Source organism: Perognathus longimembris, chromosome 3 (assembly GCF_023159225.1).
Source record: "Perognathus longimembris pacificus isolate PPM17 chromosome 3, ASM2315922v1, whole genome shotgun sequence".
Lineage (NCBI taxonomy): Eukaryota > Metazoa > Chordata > Mammalia > Rodentia > Heteromyidae > Perognathus > Perognathus longimembris.
In genome coordinates, this window is record NC_063163.1 from 98,231,719 (window position 1) to 98,257,011 (window position 25,293).

General features: G+C 39.0%; 1 long non-coding RNA gene across 1 annotated transcript; it reads left to right on the forward strand.

Annotated features, from left to right (window-relative positions):
* Positions 1–6,302: 6,302 nt before the first annotated feature.
* LOC125349450 lies at positions 6,303–23,658 on the forward strand. The gene is made up of 3 exons (XR_007210515.1): positions 6,303–6,411; positions 23,263–23,268; positions 23,621–23,658. It is a non-coding gene; the product is annotated as an uncharacterized LOC125349450 (long non-coding RNA).
* The last annotated feature ends 1,635 nt before the right edge of the window (positions 23,659–25,293 follow it).

A 25,293-nucleotide genomic window follows, 5' to 3' on the forward strand; every position in this document is an offset into this window, starting at 1 on the left:
TTTTTACTTAAAATATGCGCATACTAACATTTGTAAGTTAGTTATTTCATTGTGATTTTTATTGTGAGAAGTTGTTGTGAAGTGATTCTCCAAGTATTTTTTTTAGCCCCTGCTTTTTTTGGGGGGGGGCCTGTCCTGGGGCTTGGACTCAGGGCCTGAGCACTGTCCCTGGCTTCTTTTTGCTCAAGGCTAGCACTCTGCCACTTGAGCCACAGCACCACTTCTGGCCGTTTTCTGTATATGTGGTGCTGGGGAATTGAACCCAGGGCCTCATGTATACGAGGCAAGCATTCTTGCCACTAGGCCATATCCCCAGCCCTAGCCCCTGCTTTTACCGTTGTTGGGTACTAATCTTTTCTTTTTTTCATTTTTCTGACTTCCTTTTTGGCAGATTTGGGGCTTGACCTCAGGGTCTGGCACTGTACTGGAGCTGCTTTTGCTCGAGACTAGCACTCTACCATTTGAACCATAGTGCCACTCCAAGCCATAGACCTAGCCATGCAAAGTGTTTTACTTTATTATTCATAGAAAAATGATAGTTTGTTTAACTCCTGCAAGAATCTTGATTCTATGTTTGGCACAATCTGTGGCATTTACATATATGCAAAGGCAGCATATTCTTTTCAAGCACCTATTATGTATTAGCTCTTAACTACACAGGTAGTTTGGCTGTTACTTTAATAAGGAAGTACCTGGATATTTTATGTTTAGACAAAGACCATCATTAGGCTGAAGCATGACACTTCAGAAGAAGTGAAACCTGGCGAAAAATTGTTTCACTGATATGTAGTATACTTTATCAAAATAACCTTCACATAATATTCCAGGCATCTACTTATAATTAATGTTGTCGTGGCAAATTAGTAGTACCTGAGAATTTTCATCTTGTCTCTGTTGCTAGCAAAGAGAAATATTCGAATAACATAGGGGCATTTTGTATTAGTTATTGTATTCAGTGTTATCTTGTTAATATAGAGCCAAGTATTTCTACTATGATTTTTCTTTTTTCTACTTTATAGATAACACAGCAAGCTCCAAACATTTTATGTAAGATGAAAGCACACATGTAGAAGAATAAAATGCCAGACTTGATTGTTTCATGACTCAGGGATAATTACTTGATGGAAATGTACCATTACAGAACCCAGTTGGAGATGTGGCTATGGACTTCAGCTGGGAGGAGGGGCAGGACCTGGACATTGCTCAGAGGACCCTGTAAAGGGATGTAATGCTGGAGACCTACAGCAACTTGGTGTCCTTGGGTGAGCAAAAGTCACATTAACTTACAGGGTCAATTGCTTTGTTTTAGTAGATCTATGAGCATTTATCAAAGGCCCAATGCTATTTAGGTATAAGATTACAGAACATGAGAAGTAGAGCTTCTTTCCAAGAAAATCCTCCCCTTGATTATATTACTCTACAGGGAATTTATTCTCATTCTTCAAGAAGTCAAGGTAGCACCCATTTGGCTTAAGTTCTAACACTTTTTCTTTTACCAGGGGAGTATCTTCTGAAACTTGAGGCCATTGTGATAGATGGATGTATAATCTAGAGTAGAATGTATGTTACTAGTGAATTAAGATGTGCAAATCACCAATTTAAAGTGGGTATTTAAAATACAGAATTATAACTGGGCACTCTAGTTCACATGTATAATCCTAGCTATTGACATCTAAGCCAGCCCATGCAGAAGACTCCTTTTCTTCAATTAAACATTAAAAAAAAACAGTAGGCAAAGTGATATTGAAAGGGTATAATTTAGCCTTGAGCAAAATAGCTCAGGGCACTTGGCCATTCCTTGAGTTCAAGGGAAAACACTGAAAAAAAAATCTAAACCTTGTATTTCTATGCAAAGTCAACCATGGAGCTATTGCAAAATGAGAAACTAGAGTTTTGAGTAACCTTTATACCATAATGTCTGGGATAATTGCAGCACCAATGTCCCAGCATGAACAATAGTTCTCCACTATTTTTTCTTAACAGAGCACTGTGTTTCTAAACCCAAGTTGATTATCAAGCTGGAGGAAGGTGCAGAACCATGGATCGGAGAAGCCTCAGCCAAGAATTTCCAAGGTGACTGAATGCATCTTACATAGTGCTGTTGGAGAGAGCCCAGGTGGTAAGTTCTTGTTGAGCTGTACTGAGCAGTAATGTTCTTTGTTACCCTGAGCGCTGTACTTCGCAGAAAGCTAGGTGATTGTGTCATTTCTGGGATGTCAGGTTATGCAGGTGTGAGGAAATAAGGAGGACACCAGGACTACTGTCCTCTAAAGAGGAAAATGGTTTATCAGTGGTTGTGGGATTTAGTGCCAAAGCTTACAGTGTAGCAGGTATGATTACCTGGGTTGTGATTAGGAATATTCTTTATCATAAATGGTTCTGAAGGTCAGGAGTGTCAGAAAAGGAATTTTGATGAGACTTTCTGTAAGAGGTAGAGAAAGGGATTTAAAAATTCCCACATATGGCTATAGTAATTCATAGAGAGAAGCTAGACCTGAAGAAATCTATGCATATATCTTTACTCCTGGGAACTATTCCTGCTTAGGTGAAAGGCGTTGGTTATATAAAACACTTTGTGATCTAAGAGTCTAGAAAATATTGTTGTTCCTAACCTAACAGATGAGAAGCCAGGCAGCCAAAATAGAAATTGTTTCGAAAAAGTAAGTGCAAACAATGCACCTCTGCTCCTGTAACAACACAAACATTTGTAAAAGTAACACAAGTAATGCTAAGTTCAGGTTGTATGTAATCACTTTAAATCTATTGCTGTGAAACAATAATTGTGGAAATTGAGTATTTCCTCTAATGTAAAAGAAAAAAATGACACAAGAAATATATCACTCTGAATTGTAGTATATAAGTATGAGGTCCTAAATAAACCTTTGAGGAGAAGTGCCTATACTTATCATGCATCAGTTATACTATAGCTCTTTTGAAATCTGTAAAAACTAGAAAGTGAAGAAATGTCATTTTTTTATATTTAGAGATGTTTGGATCCCATTCATGTTTCTTTCTTAATTGTTTTGATGAATCGTTTTAGATGTCCTAGAAATTGATGACACTTCATTAAAAATAGTTCCAAATTTTCTTTGGCACTTAAGAGCTGGGCCTGACAAACAGGAGCATGAGTTAAAGCCAGCCCAGTCAAGTCAGTCCATGGTACTTGTTAGGAGCTAGAAATGGTAAAGCAGCCCAGCATCTTGTGTACTTTCAGGAAGGAGCAGCCTTACCCCAGCCTGCATCGTGTGGGGACCTGCCAAATTCATACACCAATTCTAACTAAAATGATAGGTTGGTTCAAACAGTTACTATGAGGCAGACAGTAACTCCATTGGCCACCTGCCTGTGACCTGACATGACTATGAAATTTCTCTATAAGTGTTGTAACCTCCTTGGCCACCTGAGTGTGGCCTGGCTTGACCATGTGGTATTTGCCTTTATAACCCAATCCTGAGCCCAGTCCAGGGTGCTTCTCCTCAGCTCCCAAGTCTGTGCTGTGGCCCTGGATGGTATTCTGCTTTTTACTTCCCCAATAAACCCATCGTTGTACTTGAGACTGTCTCTCAGTGGTGGACTTTTGGAGGGGTGGAGGATTCTCCTTATTTGGACACCATTACAATACCAAACACAAATTTGTCAAGGCTTATCATAGGATGCTAGAGGATATGTATTTCTGTGTCATACACACTAATAAGATCACTGTTGGGGATGGGATTATGGCTTAGTTGCAGGGAACTTGCCTCATATACATTAAGCTTTGTTCTCAATTCCTCAGCCCCATATATATATACAAAAAGCCAGAAGTGGCTCTCTGGCTCAAGTGGTATAGTGCCAGCCTTGAGCAAAAAGAAGCCAGGGACACTGCTCAGGTCCTGAGTTCAAGCCCCAGGACTAGGAAAAAAAAATCATAGCTACACCTTTTGAAATTTAGAAATGGAACATAATGAAACCCTAGTACACACTGACTGTAATTACTTGAAAAAGCCTATGGAACAATATCTTTGTTTGTTTCCAACCAGAATCCATCATCTCTCTCTCTCCTCTCTCTCTTCGTGTGTGTGTGTGTGTGTGTGTGTGTGTGTGTGTGTGTACCATCTTTGGATGCCCATTGGGTCCTTTTTTTGTTACTATAAAGATTATATTCAGAAAATCTACATAGAGATACTTTGGCTCTATACAAGGAAATAATCACACTATGAATTATTAGGACAGGATGGAGAGAAGAGGAGCCATAAAGAAAGCTCAGTCAAAAGGCAAAGGACTGAATTATGATGGGACACTGGCACTGTTCAACTTAGGAACTTGTCACCAGCTTGCAAGCCACAGTCACCTACAAAAGGAATGGAGGAAGAGAAGTCCCCAGCCTCCATCAGTGTAAAGATGGACAAAAAGAAACCTGAAGACAGACAGCAGACTTCAAAAATCTGTGTTAGAAGTGGTATAAGAAAAGACAGCAAAAGCAAGTCAGTCAAGATCCTGAAATCACTCGTGGTCTAGAACACACAGTCCCAGAAGACATGTCAATGGGTAGTGTCGGTTGGGAATGTGCACCTCGAGGTCCTGAACCTATCCCCCAGGCACAGTGAGCACCTTCAAAGTCACCACAATCAAGCTTCCCCCAACATTAGGACAGGCATACCACAGATGCCTTGAAATACTCAAATAGACACAGCAATAAGGGAAAAATATGCCATTCTCCACCTCAGAGCACATTTGGTGATCATTCAGATGCTGCAAAGAAGCACAGAAAGGAAAAGGAGCATTACAGGGACAGGTGCCAGCGATCTTCTCCTTCCTCTGCTCCCATAAAGGCAAACATTATGGCAGCAGCAGCTCAGGACATGGCAGATAGGGGCACTGACTAGCCTGGTATATTTAATATCTACAGCCATGTGTGTGAACTCACTCAAAAGTAATTCTGATTTGATTTCTTCAAAGTGCGATGCCAGAAATTCTTGGGACATTTTCTTCTAAAAAGAACTATATGAAACTTTTGGACAAATTAAAATAATTGAAGTGTCTAACTGAAAACCATGCCAGCTTCCATTGTGCTTTATTACAGTTGTATGTTGTTTGTTGCAATAAGAACTGGAGAATGAACTCTATAAAATGTATCTTATGGGGCTGGAAATGTGGCTTAGTGGTAGAGTGCTTGCCTAGCATACACGAAGCCCTGGGTTTCCATTCCCCAGCACCACATAAAGAGAAAAGGCCAGGAGTGGCTCTGTGAGAGAACATGGCACCTTAATGCAGGTGGAGGAATTTCCTTACTGTGTTATTCAGAGTGCTCTGGTTTGAATACATCACATAAAACACATGCAATGGTAGTTTATTCTCCAAAGCATTAAACCTGAATATTGTCCCTTTTAAATATTTAATGATACTACAAAAGAGAGGTGTAGTAAAAGGCTCGTTTTGAGGAACAAGACATTTGCCCAGAGGTAGGTGGCTTGGGTAGCATGCTTGAAGCCCTTGTTCGATTCGTCGGTAGCACATTTGTAGAAAAAGCCAGAAGTGGTGTTGTAGCTCAAGTGGTAAAGTGTTAGGCATGAGCAAAATGAAGCCAGGCACAGTGCCTAAGACCAGAGTTGAAGCCCCAGGACTGCCAAAAACGAAAAAAAAAAGTCTCTCTCTGGATTCTGCTATGACAAATATTACCCTGCAAGTCATACCTAAGGCACCGTCTCAGAATCAGAGAGCATCCCTTGTAAAATGCCAGCTATTTGACCCCTAACTGCCCAAGTGGCAGTATCTATGTGCTCCAATGCCTAAATAAGGTCAATTTACCCTAGGGTGCAGACAGCATTGTGGGAACTGTAGTCCACTGAGCACAAACCCAGAGGAAGTGCCTAAGTGGTTCCTTGTGAGCATGGGCCTGCCTGCCTGCCTGCTGAGGTTGTTTGCAGTCTGTAAATTTCGGTTCCTCTGTCTCCCCCACCCCCCACCGTTTCTGGGAAGTGCTGTGCAGTATGCATTTGCATTCCCAAGTTTGGAGCCACCGAGTGAGTGCCCAGCCTGTGTTCAGTGGGCCGTGGGACTGTGACCTGAAGAGATCCCAGGGAGGCAAAGTGTCAGGAAAGAAGCACAGGCAGGGCTCGGGACCCGAGTCTGCCCTCCGAGAGCTCCTCCAGTTGGGCTTCCCAAGTGGGCGCCCTGGAGCTGGCAGAGGCAGAACCTGGCCAAAGGAGCTCTGCACGCAGGTTGGGTGTTGTCCTGAGCTGGAGAGCCAGAGAGGTGCACGCGCACACTCCCCCACTGAGGTTCTGCCCAACACCGGATGATGGCCTTCACTTTGGCCTACAGGATGGCGAGCTTGGCGACATTTGTAGTGAAACCGTGAAGTGTGTGCTGGCTCTGGGGCTTGTCATATTGCAGTTGTGTTTTCGGGTTCTAGGTGGTTGCTCCTGTGTTGTTTTTCTGGTCTGCTGGTGCCTTCTTAGCCTTAGTAGCAGAACAGCTTTGTGTTCACCCAGGTTTCTTTCTAGAGACTATTCCACACGGTGTATTGGAGTACTGTGTGATGGTTGTGTGTTTATAGAGTGAAGCCTATCGGTGTTGGAAGGAGGGCATCCTGTGATAGGAATGTCCCTGCTGAAGGAAGAGATCTTGTGATGTCTGGCAAGCCCAAAAAGTAGAGGGTGAAAAGGACGGGAAGGAAATGATCTATTTAGGTTTCCTTGCCTTAAGCAAGCGTCAGTTCTACTTTGCACAAGATTCATGAGGTTCTAGATCCTGTAACACTCTCAGTCACTTGGTGTTAGAAGGTTTAAACCAACTTTAAGGGGGAGAAATAAGGTGGACTAATAAACCAGAGCCTGGATATTAAATGGGACTTGAGGCTGTAGTTTGGGGTGGAAAGGTAAAATTCACAACTACAAATATGCATGTAATAATACCCTAATCTTCCTTTTAATTTAGTGAGCCTCCTGTTCCCACTATCATTTCTAGAATTGATCTTTTAAACTCATCGTAAATGTCCTATGAAGGGATGTACTGATGCTAGCTCTAACTTTCTTTTTTCTTCTTCTGTCAGTTCAGAAACTGTTTTTGTGTTTTGGCCTTAGAAGAAAAATAAGAAGAGTAAACTTAAGGCAATGCATCTTTCCCAAGGTTGTTTGATTTGAAGATACCACATTTCCTGAAGGTTTAGCTAAGGTTACTCATTTTGTCCCTGTTCTGTGGAGAGGGTCGGAGGGACTAACCCCCACCCAAGGATGTTACAGGGTTCCATCAAAAGTGAGTCCAGGACACGAACAAATTTGGGAGAATTCAAGCATTTTTACAAGCACAGAAGCTGACCAGCCAGGAACATGGTGCCGACTAGGGAGCTAACATTGTGTGTGAACCTGAACAGTTCACAAGATCTTTTCTTTTCTTTCTTTTTTCTTTTCCTTTTTTTTTTTTTTTTTGCCAATCCTGGGGCTTGGACTCCAAGACTGAGCACTGTTCCTGGCTTCGTTTTTGCTTCTGGCTAACACTCTACCACTTAAGCCAAGGCTCCATTTTCTGGCTGTTTTTGTTTATGTGGTGCCGAGGAAGGGAACCCAGGGCTTCATACATGCAAGGGGAGCAGTCAACCGCTAAGCCATAGTCCCAGCCCTGATCTGGGGTTTAGAAAGGCAAAAACCACACGCAGGTGGTTATAGATGGCTTGGCAAAGTAGGTTGCAGTTTCTAAGCAGCATAGAGCAGGAAAATGTGGGGCAAATTCCCAGTATTTCCTTTGCTTACTACCTCATTGCCTTTTTTCCCAGCTTTGCTTCCAGAATCTTCTGTTCATTGCCAATAGGAACAGAATGGATGGATGTCAGGTGAGTTGTTTTGGTTTTCACCCAGTTTTACATTCCATTTTATGAACTTAATGGAGGTCCCAGGTTTAAAATGGAAAAGTAGATTCAGCTTGAGTAAAATGTACCTAAATAAGACAAAGATGCATTGTACATTCTGCAGCTGATAAAAATCTTACATTCTGTCTACATCATGTGCAGATTTGCTTTGATTGGTCTCACACTTTTTAAAATTTTGTTTGATTTGCCAGTCCTGTAGTTTGAACTCAGTGCTTGGGCTCTGTCCCTGAGCATCTCTGTTCTCAAGGCTAGCACTTGAACCACTGCACCCTGTCAGCATTTTTCTGTTCATGTGGTGCTCAGAGGTGGAACCCAGGGATTCATGCATGCCAAGCAAGCACTGATCCCCATTTCCAACCCTCCAGGGTTGTTTTTTTTTTATGTGAGGAAAAAGTGGTGACACCTGTTATGGGATTCAATCACCCCCAGGAAGTCACTTCTCTGGGAAAGTGAGGTTTGCTGGCAACTAATGAGAAATCACATCCTCAATAATAATATTAACCGGTTTCAATGAAGCTTTACTGGAGTGACTGAAACAGTGTGGTCACAAACACCTGCAAATGTTCTGCTGGATTGAGTAAGCCATAGGTATTTAAAGTACTCTCAGAACATATTTCTTGGGGCTGGGAATGTGGCTTAGGGGTAGAGTACTTGCCTAGCATGCATGAAGGTCTGCGTTTGATTCCTCAGTACCACATACATAGACAAAGCCAGAAGTGGCACTGTGGCTCAAGTGCTAGAATGCGAACCTGGAGCAAAAGGTCACGGACAGAGCCCAGGCCCTGAGCTCAAGGCCCAAGACCAGCCAATAAAAAGGGGGGGGGGGGAATTCTGTGTGCAATTCAGTGGCAGATGATAAAACAAAACTTCACGAATGTAATGTATCCTATCAACATACTAATAAAAGATTATCATTCAAAAGAAAAGACTGTATTTCTTGTTGGTGCCCATTTTCAATAGGAAAAGCAGTAGACTTTACAGTTGTATTTCTTCAAAAGCTCATCAGTTAAATCCCATGACTGCTTTGTGGTTTCTTTTACTTGAAACTTTCACCTGAATCATGCCTGCAACCTGTTTATTAGCTAGTTAATTTGAGTTTTCTGCCGAGTCTGGCTTCCAGACCTCAGCCTCCTTTGTACCTGGAGTAGGATAACATTCTTGGGCCAGAGTTCTAGGTGTTGTTTTTGTTTCTTTTTAATTTTTTTTTCAATTAAACAATTAATTTATTGTCAAAGTGATGTACAGAGGGGATAGTTTTAGATGTAAGGTAGTGAGTACATCTCTTTTTTTTTCTTTGTTTTTGCCAGTCCTGGGGCTTGGACTCAGGGCCTGAGCACACTCCCAGGCTTCTTTTTGCTCAAGGCCAGCACTGTAGCACTTGAGCCCCAGTGTCACTTCTAGCTTTTTGTATATATGTGGTGCTGAGGAAAAGAACCTAGGGCTTCATGTATGCGAGTCAAGCACTCTACTACTAGGCCATATTCCTAGGCCCTCTCACTTTATTTTACATATCATTTTTTGAACTTAATGGGTGTCCAAGATTGAAAATGGAAAACGAGATTCAGCTTCAGCAAAACATTCCGAAGACAAAGATATATTGAAAATGTTGTGGCGTACAAAATGTTACATTCTAAGTTGAGTACAGATTTGCTTCAGTTTGTCTGTAGATTTGTTTATTTATTTATTTTACTGTGCCTAGATCAGTCCCTGAGCTCTGTACCTGAGCCCCTCTAGGCTCTAGGTTAGTAATCTACCACTTAAGCTACAGTTCCACTTCTGGCTTTTTCTGCTTATATGGTTCTGAGGAATCAAACCAAGGGCTTCGTGCATGCTAGGCAAGCAGTCCACCACTGAGCCACATCCCAGTCCTGTTTCTAGGTTTTTGGATGTGAGGAAGAATTTGTCACATTGTTGAGTGATTGAGCCGAAGGTACTTGAAGTACTGTCCATATAGTTCTTGTTAGTGTACATTTCCAATAGAAATGCGGTAAACTTTAGAGTTGTGTTTTCTTCAAAAGCACATTAGTTACATCCTATGACGGCTTCATTGTTTATATTACTTGAAATTTAGGTTATATTTCATTCTGTCATCTTTCTACACATCAATCCTGTTTGGCCGCATTAAACATTCATAAATATACCATTTACTGACAGTACATGTTGCTTTATTTTGGGCTCCCATGTCTGCCATCCTCTAGAGCATTTCTCATCTTGCATGTGAGAAGCAGTAGAGTCATTGAATATGCAGCTCCTGTTCTTCTCTATCCCAGTCTCCAGAACCATCATTCTTTTTTGCCTATGAGTTTGTTGATCCTGGAAAACTCAAGAAGAGACATCATGCCATGGCTGTTCCTTTCTAATTGGTATATTTTTTTTAGGTAATTGTATTCAAGACTCATTTCTGCTGTAATGTGTAGTAATATTTTCTTTTCAATGCATTTATCTAATGTTTTATGTGTTCCTATCTTTTGTTGGTGAGTAATTGTGAAGTGTTTCTCCAAATAGTTGTTGTAGTCCTTGCTTTACTTCTGTTGTAGAAAAAGAAGGGCTGGGTCTTATGCCAGTGTGTTTCTATGTTTAATTCACTTTATTGTTGTCTATACCATCTTTGATTGTTTTACATTCCTAGCAGATGGGCACCAAAGATCACACTATTTTCACATCGTTCCCAGAACTTACTAGATTTTAGGTTTTTGTTTTTTAAAGAAAAAAACTGTGAGCATATTGACATGTATAAAGTAGTTATTTCATTGTGATTTTGATTGTGAAAGTTGTTGTGAAGTCATTCTCGAAGTACTTGTTTTATCCCCTGCTTTCTCTGTTGTTGGGTACTAAACTTTTCTTTTTTCATTTTTCTGACTTCTTTGTTGGCAGTATTGGGGCTGGCACTTCACCAGAGCTGCTCTTGCTCAAGACGAGCACTATACCATTTGGACCACAGTGCCACACCAAGCCATTCTCCTAGCCACGAAAGGGTTTTACTTTAATATTCATAGAAAAATAACAGCTTGTTCAAGGTTGTCTATTAATACAGGTGTGGTATTTCTGCAAGTATCTTAATTCTATGTTTGGTACAATCTGTGACATTCACACATATGCAAGGGCTCATATATTCCTTTCAAACACTTACTATGTATTAGTTCTTAACTCCACTTTTAGTTTGACTGTTATGTTAGTAAAGAAGTAACCAGATATTTATGTATAGAAAAAAGTCCATCATTACTCTGATGCATGGTGCTTCAGAAGAACTGAAACCTGCAGAAAAATTGTTATGCTGACATGTAGTAAACTTTATCAAAATAACCTACACATACTATTCCAAGCATTTACTTATACTTAATATTGTCATGTCAGATTAGTAGCACCTGAGAATTTTTATCCTGTTTCTAGTGCTAGCAAAGAGAAATATCCTGATGTAATTGGGGCATTGTGTATTTGTTATTGTATTCCTAATTATCTAGTTAATATATTACTACTGTGATATTTCTTCTTTCTACTTTATAGATAACTGAGAAAGCTCCAAAATATTATGTAAGAAAAGCACATTTGTAGAAGAATAAAATTCCAGACTTGGTCTTCTCCTGACTCAGGGCTAATTTCTTGATGAAAATGTGCCATTACAGAAGCCCATGTCCTTTGAAGATGTGGCTATGGACTTCAGCTGGGAGGAGTGGCAGGACCTGGACATTGCTCAGAGGACCCTGTAAAGGGATGTAATGCTAGAGACCTACAGGAACTTGTTGTCCTTGGTGTGCAAAAGATACATTAATTTACAGGGTCAAGTGCTTTGTTTTTAGCAGATGTATGACTATTTTTCAAAAGTGCAATACTGTTTAGGTATAAGATTACAGAGTATGGAAAGTAGTGCATCTTTCCAAGAAAATCCTCCCCTTGATTATATTACTCCAGAGGAAATTTTATTCTCATTCTTCAAGAAGTCAAGGTAGCACTAGTTAGGCAACAGTTCTGAGACATGTTCTATTACCAGGGGAGTATCTTCTTAAGGTTGTGGCCATTGTGATTGATGGATATATAATCTAGAGTAGAATGCATAGTACTACTCAATGTAAGATCTAGAAATCAGTAATTGAAAGTGGGCATTTAAAATCTAAAGTTTTACTGTGCAGTCTACTGCACACATATAATCCTCAGTATGGAAATCCAAGGCAGCCAAATCAGAAGATTTTCCAGGAGACTCCTTTCTTCAATAAAATATAAAAATCCATTTTAAGGGGTAGAACTCTGGCCTTGAGCAAAAACGCTCGGGGGACTTGGCCATTCCTTGAGTTCAATGGAAAACACTGAGAAAAAAAAAAATCCAAACCTTGTATTTCTATGCAAAGTCAACCATGAAGCTATTGAGAAATGAGAACCTAGAGTTTGGAGTGACCAGTGTACCAGAATGTCTGAGATCATTACAGCACAGATGTCCAGAATCAGCATGAACAATAGTTCTCCACTGTTTCTTCATAACAGGGCACTGTGTTTCTAAACCCAAGTTGATTACCATACTGGAGGAAGGGGCAGAAATCTGGATGGAAGAAGCATCAGGCAAGAATTTCCCAGGTGAATGAATGCATCCTACACAGTGCTGTTGGAGACAGAGCCCAGGTGGTAAGTTCTTATTGGGGTGTACTGAGCAGTAATGTTCCTTGTTCCCCTACGCTGTGTACTTTGCAGAGAACTAGGTGATTGTGTCAGGTTTTGTAGGTGTCAGGAAATAAGGAGGATACCAGGACTACTGTCTTTTAAGGAGGAAAACAACTTATCAGTAGTTGTGTGATTTAGTGCCAATGCTTTTAGAGTGGCAATATTGATTATCTGGGTGGTGATTAGGAATATCCTTTATCATAAATGGTTCTGATGTTCAGGAGTGTTAGAAGAGGAATTTTGATGAGAATCTGTAAAAGGTCGAGAAAGGGATTTAAAAATTCCCACACATGGCTATAGTAATTTTTAGAGAGAAGCTAGACCTGAAGAAATCTATGCATAAATCCTTACTCCTAGGAACTATTTCTTCTTAGGTGAAAACATTGGTTATATAAAACATTTTTGTGATCTAAAAATCTAGAAAATATTGTTGTTCCTAACCTAATGGTTCAGGAGCCAGGCAGCCAAAATAGAAATTATTTCAAGAAACTAAGGGCAAACAATGCAACTCTGCTTCTGTAATAACACAAACATTTGTAAAAGTAACACAAGTAATGCTAAGGGCATTTTGTAAGTAATCACTTTAAATCTATTGCTGTGAAACAATAATCGTGAAAATTGAGTAAATATTTCCTCTAATATAAAAAGAAAAAAGTGAATCAAGAAATAGATTACTCTGAATTGTAATACATAAGTGTGCGGTCCTAAATAAACCTTTGAGAGAAGTGCCTATACTGTCATGCATCTGTTCCTAGTATAGCTAGAAAATGTCATTATTTTTATCTAGAAATGTCTGGATCCAATTCATATTTATTTCTTTGTTTTTTGTAGTTATTCCTTTATTTTTTTCATAATTATACACTGTCAAAGTTATGTACAGAAAGGTTACAGTTTCATACATTAGACCATGGGTACATTTCTTGTACTCTCAGTTACCCCATCCCTCATTCTTCCCCCTTTCCCTCTCCCCCCATGAGTTGTTCAGCTCATTTACCCCTATGGTTTTGCAAGTATTGGTCTTGGAGTCGTTTATCTTTTTATCCTTTGCCTCTTGACTTTGATATTCACTCAAAGAACCATTTACTATGGCTCCATCTATAAGCATTTGTATATTATTCCATTCACATTCAGGGGCATTATATTTGTAAGGTGTTACACAGACATGACTAGAATTCCAATCACAGGTAAAAAACAATCCTTGCTGCAAAGCCACATATTTCTGTCCAAGCCAGAACACTCCGACTTTGATGGCTTCTATCTCATTTTGAAGGTAGTGTTTTCTTCCAGCTGATGTTGTCATAAATTGTGAGAGTCCTTGTGCCAGTGCACCATAAAGTCCTGAGTTTGTACAGATTGTCGCAATGTGGCTCTGGATATCGCTGTGGTAGTAGTAGTGGCAATCATTTTTACGAGTCCTGCGATAATCAGTCCAATTGCATGATGACTCCTCTTCAAAAGCTGCTTGAAAAAGCACATTACTAGTACTTGTACTGGTCCTCCTTGTACAGGGACGATGCATGTGAACAGTCACCCAAAGTGAGTGGCGCTGGGTCAAAATCACTGTCCTATTTTGACACAGTAGTGGTGCACAGGGTGAAGATGTAGAATCTTCCAGATGACTGTCAGGCCATCCTCCATCTTAACCCAAGTAGGATGAGCAGGGGCCCTTGTGTGGGCAGGCAACAGTGTCTCCCAGTAGAGTGTCATATCTCCTGCTGGGCTGCCTGCAACTTTCTGCATAGACTGTCTAAAGAAGCTAGGTTATAAAGCCTGACTTGAGGAAAATCTATTATTTTCCTGGCTGCTTTTTATGTACACTGGCTTTTGCAAGCTGGCGCCCATCTGAATTTCAAAACAGCTTTAGGCAATCAATGGCCCTTGAGTAATTTTGCCAGGCAATAAGTTTTAGTAATCAGACCTTTTTAATAAGCCTAGGATTTCTAGGCCAACATAGAAGGTTTGGCCTATAGCCATCTCTCACAAGTGCAGTCTCTACCCTTGTACACTTGTTAGCACTGCTTTCTATACCTCTGGTTTATCCTGCCTCATCTTTTAATAATAACTATAATCCCTCAATCCTTAAGGGGAGCTGATGGGCAAAGATCATCCATCTTCTGTAACATTTTCAGGCTGACAAGAATGCCTACATTAACTCTTAATAATTATATACACTTTTTCTTGGGGCCACAGCACTGTAGCCTTTTAACATTGTACTTTGTAAAAGTATTTTCCTTATTGGCTGTGGGAACTGATAGTAAGACAAGTTAAAAGATCTTCCTCTTCCATAGGAAAGACTGGAATACCAGACTCATAAGTGGGAGAAATCAGGAATAGATGTAGAAACAGGGACAGTGGCTTCTGCCCATAAATATGGACTAATAAAGGAGGGTTAGAAATATAGGCCCAATACATTACCTCTGATGTAGCCCCTGCAGGTTATCATTGCAGACCATTAGAATGGCCTTAGATGGGAATGTCTCACCCCAGTATTGATGCACAGGAGGTGTTTATTGCCAGATCCACTGGAGCAGGTAAATGGTATAAAATTTCTCCAGGAAAGCCATTCAAGGCCAAAAGGAGGATATCAGAGGTTTGTAATGCAAATTGAAATTTTTGTTTAGGTATAGGGATGATAATGAAGTATGTGTTTTGCTCGCTGATTTGTAGGCACCTTTCATGACCTAGCATAATGATAAAACCAATCACTTTTAGATGTGTGGTTAGCATTTTAGAGAATGTGGCCCTGGTATATATCCATTCCAAAGGCTTGTTGTATTGTGCTAGCACCCCTGTGGGCTAAACTTTGGTAAGTAGAGTCAATAACCCAATAGGGGCAGATAACTCTACCTGCGATACGGAATTTTGAGTCGGGGCTTTTTGTACTAAAAGTAATTCCTGACGTGCTTCACTAGTTAATTTACGTGGGCTATTTCAAGCTGAATCTCCTTGAAGAATGGAGAAAGATTATGTAAAGCATAGGTAGCGATCAGTTAATGTTTCCTAGCAACTTTTGAAAATCATTCTTCATCCCGAATTTTTATTAATTGGGGGTAACCTCTTGTATTCTAACTAAATATCCTAGATACTTAAATGGATCTTCTGTTTAAATTAATTTTACCAGTGGTAATTATTAAACCATACTGTTGCAAGTGCAAAGGCAAAATTTGCAACAGTTCTGATACAATATATTTATCAGGTACAGCAAATAATAAATCATTTTATTGAAAACCTGCAAGGCAAACTGGAGTAGCAATTAAATAATCATCTTGGTAGCCATCATTTTCCTATATCCAACTTAAAACAACCATGTAGGACAGGTCTGTTTTACAAATCTCAAATCTAGAGATCCATTTTTGATCTCTGATGTCTTTTAACTAGCCTGGATGTATTTGAAGACATCTGGAGCCTAGGTGCCACCCATTGCTTTAGGCTGCTTGTTTTCACTTCCAAATTTCTTATCCAGAAAGGCATTCTAAAGCCTTTTAAAGTAGAGGCTTTCACACCTTCTCCTCAGCCTTTATTTGCATGGAAAAACTGAAGCCCAGGGGGCACATTGCCTCCTGACTGCCTGTTTTAAAAGAACCATTTTGTTTATATACGGAGAGCTAATGAGAGTTGTGTACTTCTATCCTCATTAGTTTATATACTTTAAAATATTTACCTGATTATATGTAACTTAAGGTAGTCTTACTATTCCATCACAGTTTACACTTGCAAAATATAGTACCTGAACCATTAAACTGATACCCAAAACAATTGTAACAATAGTACATTTATTTAGTTGTGTGCCCCAGAATTATTTACATGAGATTCCAGACTTAGCACTTTTGCCTTTTTAATACATTCAAATTGTAAAACTGTACAGAAATCAAATTTTATCAGGTGAATAAACTTTTAACTCTCCTTTAAGATATTCCAATTTTAATGCATCTTAAGGGACAGTTTTAAAAGTATCAGTCAAATCATTCCTTTTTACCACCAGGTTGTCAATGTTCAGCTGAAAACCAAAGAAACAAAAGAAAGGCCTCCATTGGCCTGTCCTACAGAATGGGCCTTTCTCCATCCTATTCCTTGGAGCTTGATGAACTGCCTTGGCGCCAGCTTGCCTTCCTTCACCATGAATGGACGCCCCCCTGTGGCTCTGCCACCCTGTGGACTGGCTAAGCGGCACCTTTGTCAGATTACCCCTCACTCCTGAGGATGGGCTCACTGGCACATGCTAGGTTTTTATTTTTTATTTATTTAATTATTTTAACCACCAATTAAAGAGATTTTTAACTACAGTTGCTCTTTAAAATAAAATAATAATCCTTTAAAACTTTTGGTAATGCCCAAACTTGATGACCTTTTGAAGTTTAAAGTTAAACCAACCCATTTGTATATCATACAGTCTTGAACACATTCATACCCAATATGCATATCTATGTTTTGTGCCCAGACTTATAGTTCTGTCCAAGGGGTTTTCATTAGGAGTTTTTGTTCATCAGGAGTTCTCTTTGCTAATATACTTGAGATTCTTCGATAGAACTAAATGTTGTACTTTGGGCTTGCATGGCCAGTTGTCAAGCACTTCATAGCAATGATTTGTTAATTAATTGAATTAGTGATTTACATATTCTACTGTGATTACATTTGTCTTTCTACCTCAGTAGGTAATGCTTTCCGTATCTATTTATTAATTCATTCAATCATTGTTCTATTTGTTACTAGCACAAAGGTTTTGTTGATATAGCACATTAGGTTTGCAAGTGCCACCTCAGGTTAACAACATCAAATTATTTTATAGCCGCACCCTTGCTCATGTGGTATTCACATTGGCTATATTCATACTTTCTCATCTGTGTGACTCCTCTTATGCTGCTGAGTGCTGTTTCCATGTGTTAAGTTCATCGGGTATTTTAATTGTGAATTCTGTTATGACTTCTTAGAGATGATCAGTGTGTGAAGGCCTTTCCACATTGGTTACATTTATAAGTTTTCTCCCCTGTGTGTGTTCTTTTTTTTTTTTTTGGCCAGTCCTGGGCCTTGGACTCAGGGCCTGAGCACTGTCCCTGGCTTCTTCCCGCTCAAGGCTAGCACTCTGCCACTTGAGCCACAGCGCCGCTTCTGGCCGTTTTTTCTGTATATGTGGTGCTGGGGAATCGAACCTAGGGCCTCGTGTATCCGAGGCAGGCACTCTTGCCACTAGGCCATATCCCCAGCCTCCTGTGTGTGTTCTTTGATGAACACTAACATGTGACTTCCAGGTAAAAGAGTTTCCACATTGGTTACATTCATATGATTTCTTTCCACCTTTGTTATACTTATCAGACTTCTCTGGTTATTTGTTCCAATGATTAATAAGATCTATTTTCTTATTGAAAGATTTCTCAGATTCAGTCCATGGACAGTTATGGTTTCCAATGTGTTCCTTCTGATGTCTACTGACTGTAGGTCTGAAACAGAATGTTTTCCCCCATACAGTGCATTCAGGTGTTTCCCTCACTCCCTGAAATATTTCATGGCCAATGAGAGCAGATTTGCCATTGCTTTCTCTGTATTCATTATGGTTCTGGGAGTGTTCTCCCACACAAACACCATTATTTCTAAAGAATATGGTCTCTGAGTTTAATACCATACCTTCTTTACCACCCTTGAAATACTGCTGCTCATTTGGACTCTCAGAATGTTGAGTAAGATGTTTCATATGGCTAAGGGATTTTTCCATTATATGATAGACACCAGGCCTGGATCCAGCATGCATCTCTTCAGGCTCACTGTAGGGAAGCATGTTCTGACATGCAATGGTTTCCTCAGTCCTTATTTCTATGGAGTGCCCATTATTCCTACTCAGCACTGGCATGTGTTTTGAGCTCAATTTAAAAGCTCTAACTAATCTCCTGTTTTCTCCACAGCATTGCTATTGGTGACTGCGACTTCACGCATCCATTCAACGGGAATTTCCTGGCAAGTTTTAATATGTCATCCATTCCTTGGATATCTAAAATGATATATCCAAAAATGAGGGAAAAAAATGAATGAAATCCAAACAGCTTTTAATGCAAAACTTATGAAATTTCCGCACATAATAATTATTATAGACTTTAAAATATCAATACTAGAAATTAATGAGAAATACATGCTTAATCCCTAAAGAATTACGGAAGAAATTCATACTAATATTTTACAATGCAAAATGTTTTTCCGTTTTACTTGTTGTCTTTTTACAGCAAAAGAAAAAAGTACTCAAATTACATAGTTAAGAGTTTTATAACAATAATTTTATGGTGAGGATTTACAATCTCCCATTAGCATTCCCTCAGTTACTCATACAAGTAAGTTTTGATATAGAAAAATACTTGCTGTGTTTTCACAGGTTCTACCAAACATGGCATCTAAATACTTGAAAAAAGATGACATCTCTATTAAATATGCAGTCTGCACACCAACTGTCATTTTCTATGAATAAAAGAGTATATAGAAGAGGGTGGGAAAATAGCTTTGTGGTTCACTGCTTGCCTATCATGCATCAAACTCTGGTTGAATAAATCAGAATCACATAAACAGAAATGACAAGTAGTCGTGTTGTGGCTCAAGTGGTAGAGTGCTTTTCTTGAACTAGGGCAGCTCAGGTAGAGTGCCCAGGCTCCCAGTTCAAGACCTATTACTGGAAAACTGCAACAACGATGACAACGATGAAAAACCATAGGATTTAAATTGGAACAGATATTAGAGGTGATTTACAGTATACAGAAGAATGTTTGCAGGTTACATTACAGTTAGGGTGCCTACTGGTTACTTTTAAACAAAATAGGAAATATCAGATGTTTCAAACATGTCACAAGTAAGGAAATTACCATTATAAACATAATCACAATATAAATATAGTATGGATACACAGAAAAATGCATAGGTATAAATGGACACATGGCACTGTTTGATATTACCAAAAGAAAAGCAATACCTGAAGAAATCGTATCCAAAGAAACATACATTAAATACAGAGAAATCAAAAGACCCTAACAAATTAATACAAAGTGCCATAGGAAAAATGAAGAATGAAAAATACAAATACACATAGTCTGTAAGCAAATGAACATCAGTATAAATGGTATGACCACTGATACAGACCATGGATAATAACAGACAGATCATATATCTCCATAGTAAAACTTCATGCTCAATATCAAGGTCTCAAAACACATAAATTAAATGACTATTTGTTAATATGCCATTATTATTGGAGAACATTAATTCTCTTAATAACTCATAGAACAACAAAAGTCAGTGGGATGGCACTTATTGACGACATGGTCATAACCTAAAGACAGTAATAAAGCACAGTTGTGTGACATTTACCAAGACAAACAGAATGAAAGTAAATATAGGGCTGGGGATATGGCACAGTGGCAAGAGTGTTTGCCTCATGTACATGAAGCCCTGGGTTTGATTCCCCAGCACCATATATATATATATATATATATATATATATATATATTATTATATATATATATATATATATATATATATAATGTTCAGAAGTGGCGCTGTGGCTCAAGTGGCAGAGTGCTAACCTTGAGCAAAAAAAAAAAACAAAAAACAAAAAAACAGAAGCCAGGTCCAGTTCTCAGGCCCTAAGTCCAAGTTCCAGGACTGGAAAAAATAAAAATAAGATAAACTATTCTAGACGGAGGAGGAGAAGGGATAGGAAGAGGAGGAGAAACAAGAACAAGAAGAACATGAAGAAAAAGAAGAAGAGAAACAACAAGAAGAGCCAGAAGCAGGACAAGAACAACAGGAACAAAAAAAAGCAGAACAACAAGAACCATCTCTGTATCTTCTCTTAGTACATTGGAAACTGTGTATACTGGTATTAGAACTAGGAAAGTGAAAGGGTATAACAAAATCGAGAGACACGGGCTAAAAAAAGACAAGCGACTACAAAAGTAATAATTGCAAAACTGTTTGTTGTAAATGAATTCAACAACTCATGGTGGGGGAAGGGATAGGGAGAAGGGGGAATGAGGGAGTAGGTAACAGACAGCACAAGAAATGTATCCAGTGCCTAACGTACAAAACTGTAACCTCTCTGTACATCAGTTTAAGAATAAAAATTTTAAAAAATTATTAAAACAAAAAAGTAAAAATAAACATCTAGACAAACTTCAGAGAAATTGACAAGAGAAATAAAGCTATAGGATATTAATACATTACAATTATATTATACATTTCCAATAACCTATGAATGAAATAAGAATAGGGAAATTAGAATGGATCTGGAACAAATTATACCCTAGCACTGGGATTTTTCTTATATTAAAAATGACTACCCTTCCACTTTGAGAGAAAAGCAAATGTTGTCCTTATACATGCTGAATTCACATGTAATATCTCCTGGTGGGTGTAGGTAGGTATGGCACAGAACTCAAGGAAAATAGGGTGAAACTGTGGCAGTCACTGTATACAGATGAAAGTCAACTCTATAACTTGTGAGTCAAGACAGGAGTGAGTGAGTATAAGAGTGACAAAACAACAAAAGTAACAGTATAAAAAGAAATGCAGGGGCTGGGAATATGGCCTAGTGGCAAGAGTTCTTACCTCATATACATGAAGCCCTGGGTTCAATATCTCAGTACCACATATATAGAAAATAGCCAGAACTGGCGCTGTTGTTCAACTGGCAGAGTGCTAGCCTTGAGCAAAAAAGCCAGGGACAGTGCACAGGCCCTGAGATCAATGCCCAAGACTGGTAAAACAAACAAAAACAAAGACAAACATCACATAGTCAAACCTGCCACACGCAGGTAGCCAATGAGATTACAAAAAAGAAAGAAAGAAAGAAACGCACCTGAGTCATGGAATTGTAATCTCTATGCACAACCTCCATAATAACAATAAATTAAACTAATTATACAATAATTCATCCTTCGAATTGTGCTAGCCAAGTCTACACGATTACTGGAGAAAATAAGAAAATGTGCCAGAGTTAGAAGGACAGTTACAATTATTAGAAATAAAATGCAACACTTAATTTTTTTTTTGTTTTTTACCAGTCCTGGGGCTTGAACTTAGGCGTGAACATTGTTTCTGGCTTCCTTTTTGCTCAAAGATAGCACTCTACCACTCAAGTTAAGTTTCTAATAAACAGGTTGGAGGCATGGTTCAGGTGAGAGGTTCAAGTAAAAGAAACACCACAAAGCAGTCATGGGATTGAACAAATGAGCTTTTGAATAAATACAACTGCAAAGTCTTCTGTTTTTCCTTTGGGAAATGGGCACTAACAAGAAATATGTACCAAGAGTACTTTAAGAACCTATGGCTTACTCAGTCCTGTAGAACATTTGAAGGTGTTTGTGACCACACTATTTCAGTCACTCCACTAAAGCTTCATTAAAACAGTTTAATATTATTAAGGAGGATGTGGTTTCTGATTAGTTGCCAGCAACCCTCACTCTCCCTGAGAAGTGACTTCCTGGGAGTGATTGAATCACATAACAAGTGTGACCACGTTTTCATCACATAAAGAAAAAAAGCCCAATCAACCTGCAGGGCTGGGAATGTAGCTTATCTGTACAGTGCTTGCTTAGCATGCATGAATCCCTGGGTACCATCCCACAGCACCACATAAACAGAAAAAAGCAGAGGTGGTGTGGTGGCACAAGTGATAGTCTTGAGGCCGGAGAGGCTCAGGGACAGAACCCAGCCATTGAGTTCAAGGCTGAAAATCAAACAAAGGAAAAAGAAAAGAACCCTAGAGACCAATGGAAGCAAATATAGATACAATGTAAGATTTTATCAGCTACATAATATACAATCCAACTTTGCCTTACTTAGGTATGTTTTCTTGAAGCTCAATCTGCTTTTCCATTTTAAATCTCAGACCTAATTAAGTTCATAAAATGGAATGAAAAACTAAGTGATAAACCAAAAGCAACTCACCTGTGATCCATCTATTCTGTGTTGCTGTTGACAATGAACAGAAGATTCTGGAAGCAAGGCTGAGAAAAAAGGCAAATGAGGTAGTCAGGAAAGGAACTATTGGGAATTTCCCCCCAGAATTTCCTGCTGAAATATTATACATGGGCTGGAAAAGAATAAAGGCTTTTTAAGGGAGAAGAATCTTTTAGGTTTCAGTTAGAGCATTAAACTGTCCAATAAACACAAAAAAATTCCATTTGTTAGTAGATAGATATTAAAAAAGCAATTCATATCTATATTAACTACATTCAGAATTGGTGAAAACTACAGTGTCAGAACAGTTTTGAAAAGGCCTTAGTGCTCATCTTCCTAAACACAGTCATATGAAGAACCTTGGCTTTTCTACTGGACATATATGGCCTAATAAAGAGGCGGCACAATATAATAGTCATAGGAGGGACACAAATCTGAACCAACCATCCTCACTCAAGCAACCAAATGATTAAAGTCTCATGTTACTGAAACAATATCAACACAAAATACCAAGCCCAGTACACCTGAAAATGGAGTTCCATAAAACTTAAAACAAACGAAATAGCTGCGTGCTCATGCCAGTAGAATATCTTGGTTGATTACAGAGGAAATGCTAGTATTCCAGTTTTTTTAACACAAGTATGGAAGGTGGAAACTCAAAATACACTAATGTGAATTTCTACAGTGATGTACAAAAAGTAAAAATCTTCTCTGTAGTCTTTAGTAAGGGTATTTTTGCTAAGAAACATAATATGAATCACTTCCAAACAATATTGTACATTATTGTTGGGTTTTGCTATATCACAAGAATAAGTTCTTAGTGAAACAAATTTAAGTGGATGGTACTACGGCTCAGTGTCGAGTGCTTGCCTGGCATGCATGAAGCCCTGAGTTTGATTCCTCATAAATGGAAAAAGCCAGTGTGGTGCTGTTGATCAAGTGGTAGAATGCTGGCCTTGAGCAAAAGAAGCTGAAGTACAGTGCCTAGATCCCAGAGTTCAAGCTCAGGACTGGAAAGAAAGAAAAACTGAAATAAATTCATTGTAGGCTATGTGTCCATAATGAATGCTTGAGAAAAATGGTGTTATTGATTTCAGGGTGGGATATTTTCCTTCTCTCTTGGAATTTGGACTATCTTTTTACTCATTACTGATTTGTAAGGCTAACTTGAGAACCTGAGTGACTAAATATAAGTTTAAGTGTTAAAATTATAACAGCTACTAAGCCCTGGTGATGACTCCATGCAAGAGGGTTGCACCCCCAACCCGTGAGACTAGTTTCTCATAGCTTGACATTTAAAAACATAGGGAGCCCTTGTTCCCCTCTGTACCTAGGTAGTAACCATGGTAACAGACAGTAAAAAATGATCATAGTCATAGACTATAGAAATAAACATAATAGTAGTAGAAATGCCATGGTAACTGTTGGGTTGATTTACTTATGACTGGATTTTTCTAGTCCACTCAAGCTTGCTTAGTGGTAATGGGAAAAGATGGTAGCAATTGTAAAAATAAAGTTGGCACTAGGTCAGCCTGACCGCAGAATTCTGCTTTTGTAAATGGCTTGCAAAACCCATTTCTCACTTGCTCTAGCCCTGCTTTAAGTCCCTGCATCAGTGCTACGTGACCACCTGCTGTCAGTTCCTGATACCAAGACCAGTTCTTGTTATCAAAGCCCAAATAGGTATATGAAAGAGAAGATTGCCAATAGAAATAGGACAAGACTAGCTTGCTAACTTCCATCCAATCAAGTGTCTGCCAAGTTGGAAATACCCTGCCCTGTTGTAATCACAATAAAAAACCCTGCCTATCTGAGGGCCGTGGCTCTCAATCCAGATCTCCTGTGTAGGTGACGGTTGAGAGTCCAGGCTTGCAATAAAGACTCTTGTGCATTTGCATCAGAATCGGCTCCTTGGTGGTCTTTGGGGACCTGAAATCTGGGCGTAACAGACTAAACAGTTTTGCTTTAAAATTTAATGATTTCTATTGCAAATTATTGTATTAGAAATGGGAGACCATTGTAGCTGGCTCTGGTGACACCTGGCCCTATTCCTAGCTACTCTGAAGTCTGATATCTGAGGATGACAAATTGAAGCCAGTTAGCCTAGCAAAGTCCGGGAGCCTTTTATCTTCAATTACCACACACAAAAAAACAAAACCTTGAAGTGGAGCTATGGCAGAAGTAGTACAACATTAGTCTTGAGCAATAGAAGCTCATACATGGTCAGTGCCCAGTCCTTCAGCCAAAGAACGAACACTAACACAAATAAAAGGCCTTGTAGCATATTTAAATTATATTTTATCAATTGTTTCAGAACACCTGGTAGGCATTGTCTTGCTTTATAATTAAGGTAATACAGGCTCATTGCTATAGTGCAGAATTTGTCACTTGTGAAGAACAGACAAACTAAAGTGCAGAATGTTAGCAACATTTTAAATTCACAATACCATAGGAAGGCCTGAGGATAAAAATAGAATCAGCAAGTTTCAAATAAGGCATTGCCAAGCAATGCTTATGCTTCACTTACTTCAATTCCCAAAGCAACATTCCTACATGAATAATACTTCTTTGGGCAGTCGGTGACAAAAAATGAGTAGCCCTAGCTAAATGTTCAGTTAATTAGGTATCTAATTGGGTATCTAATAAATCAACCAACCTTGGGAAAGTTACCCTGTTTTAAGTTTACTCTTCTTATTTTTCTTCTAAGGTCAAAAGAAAGTTACAAAGACTTTCTGAAGGAATCAACAAGTTAGAGCTAGCATCAATACATCCATTTCTAGGGCATTTAGGATAAGTTTGAAAGATCACAAAGTGGAAATGATAGTGAGAAGAAGAGGCTGGCTCAATTAATGAGAATAGGGTTAGAG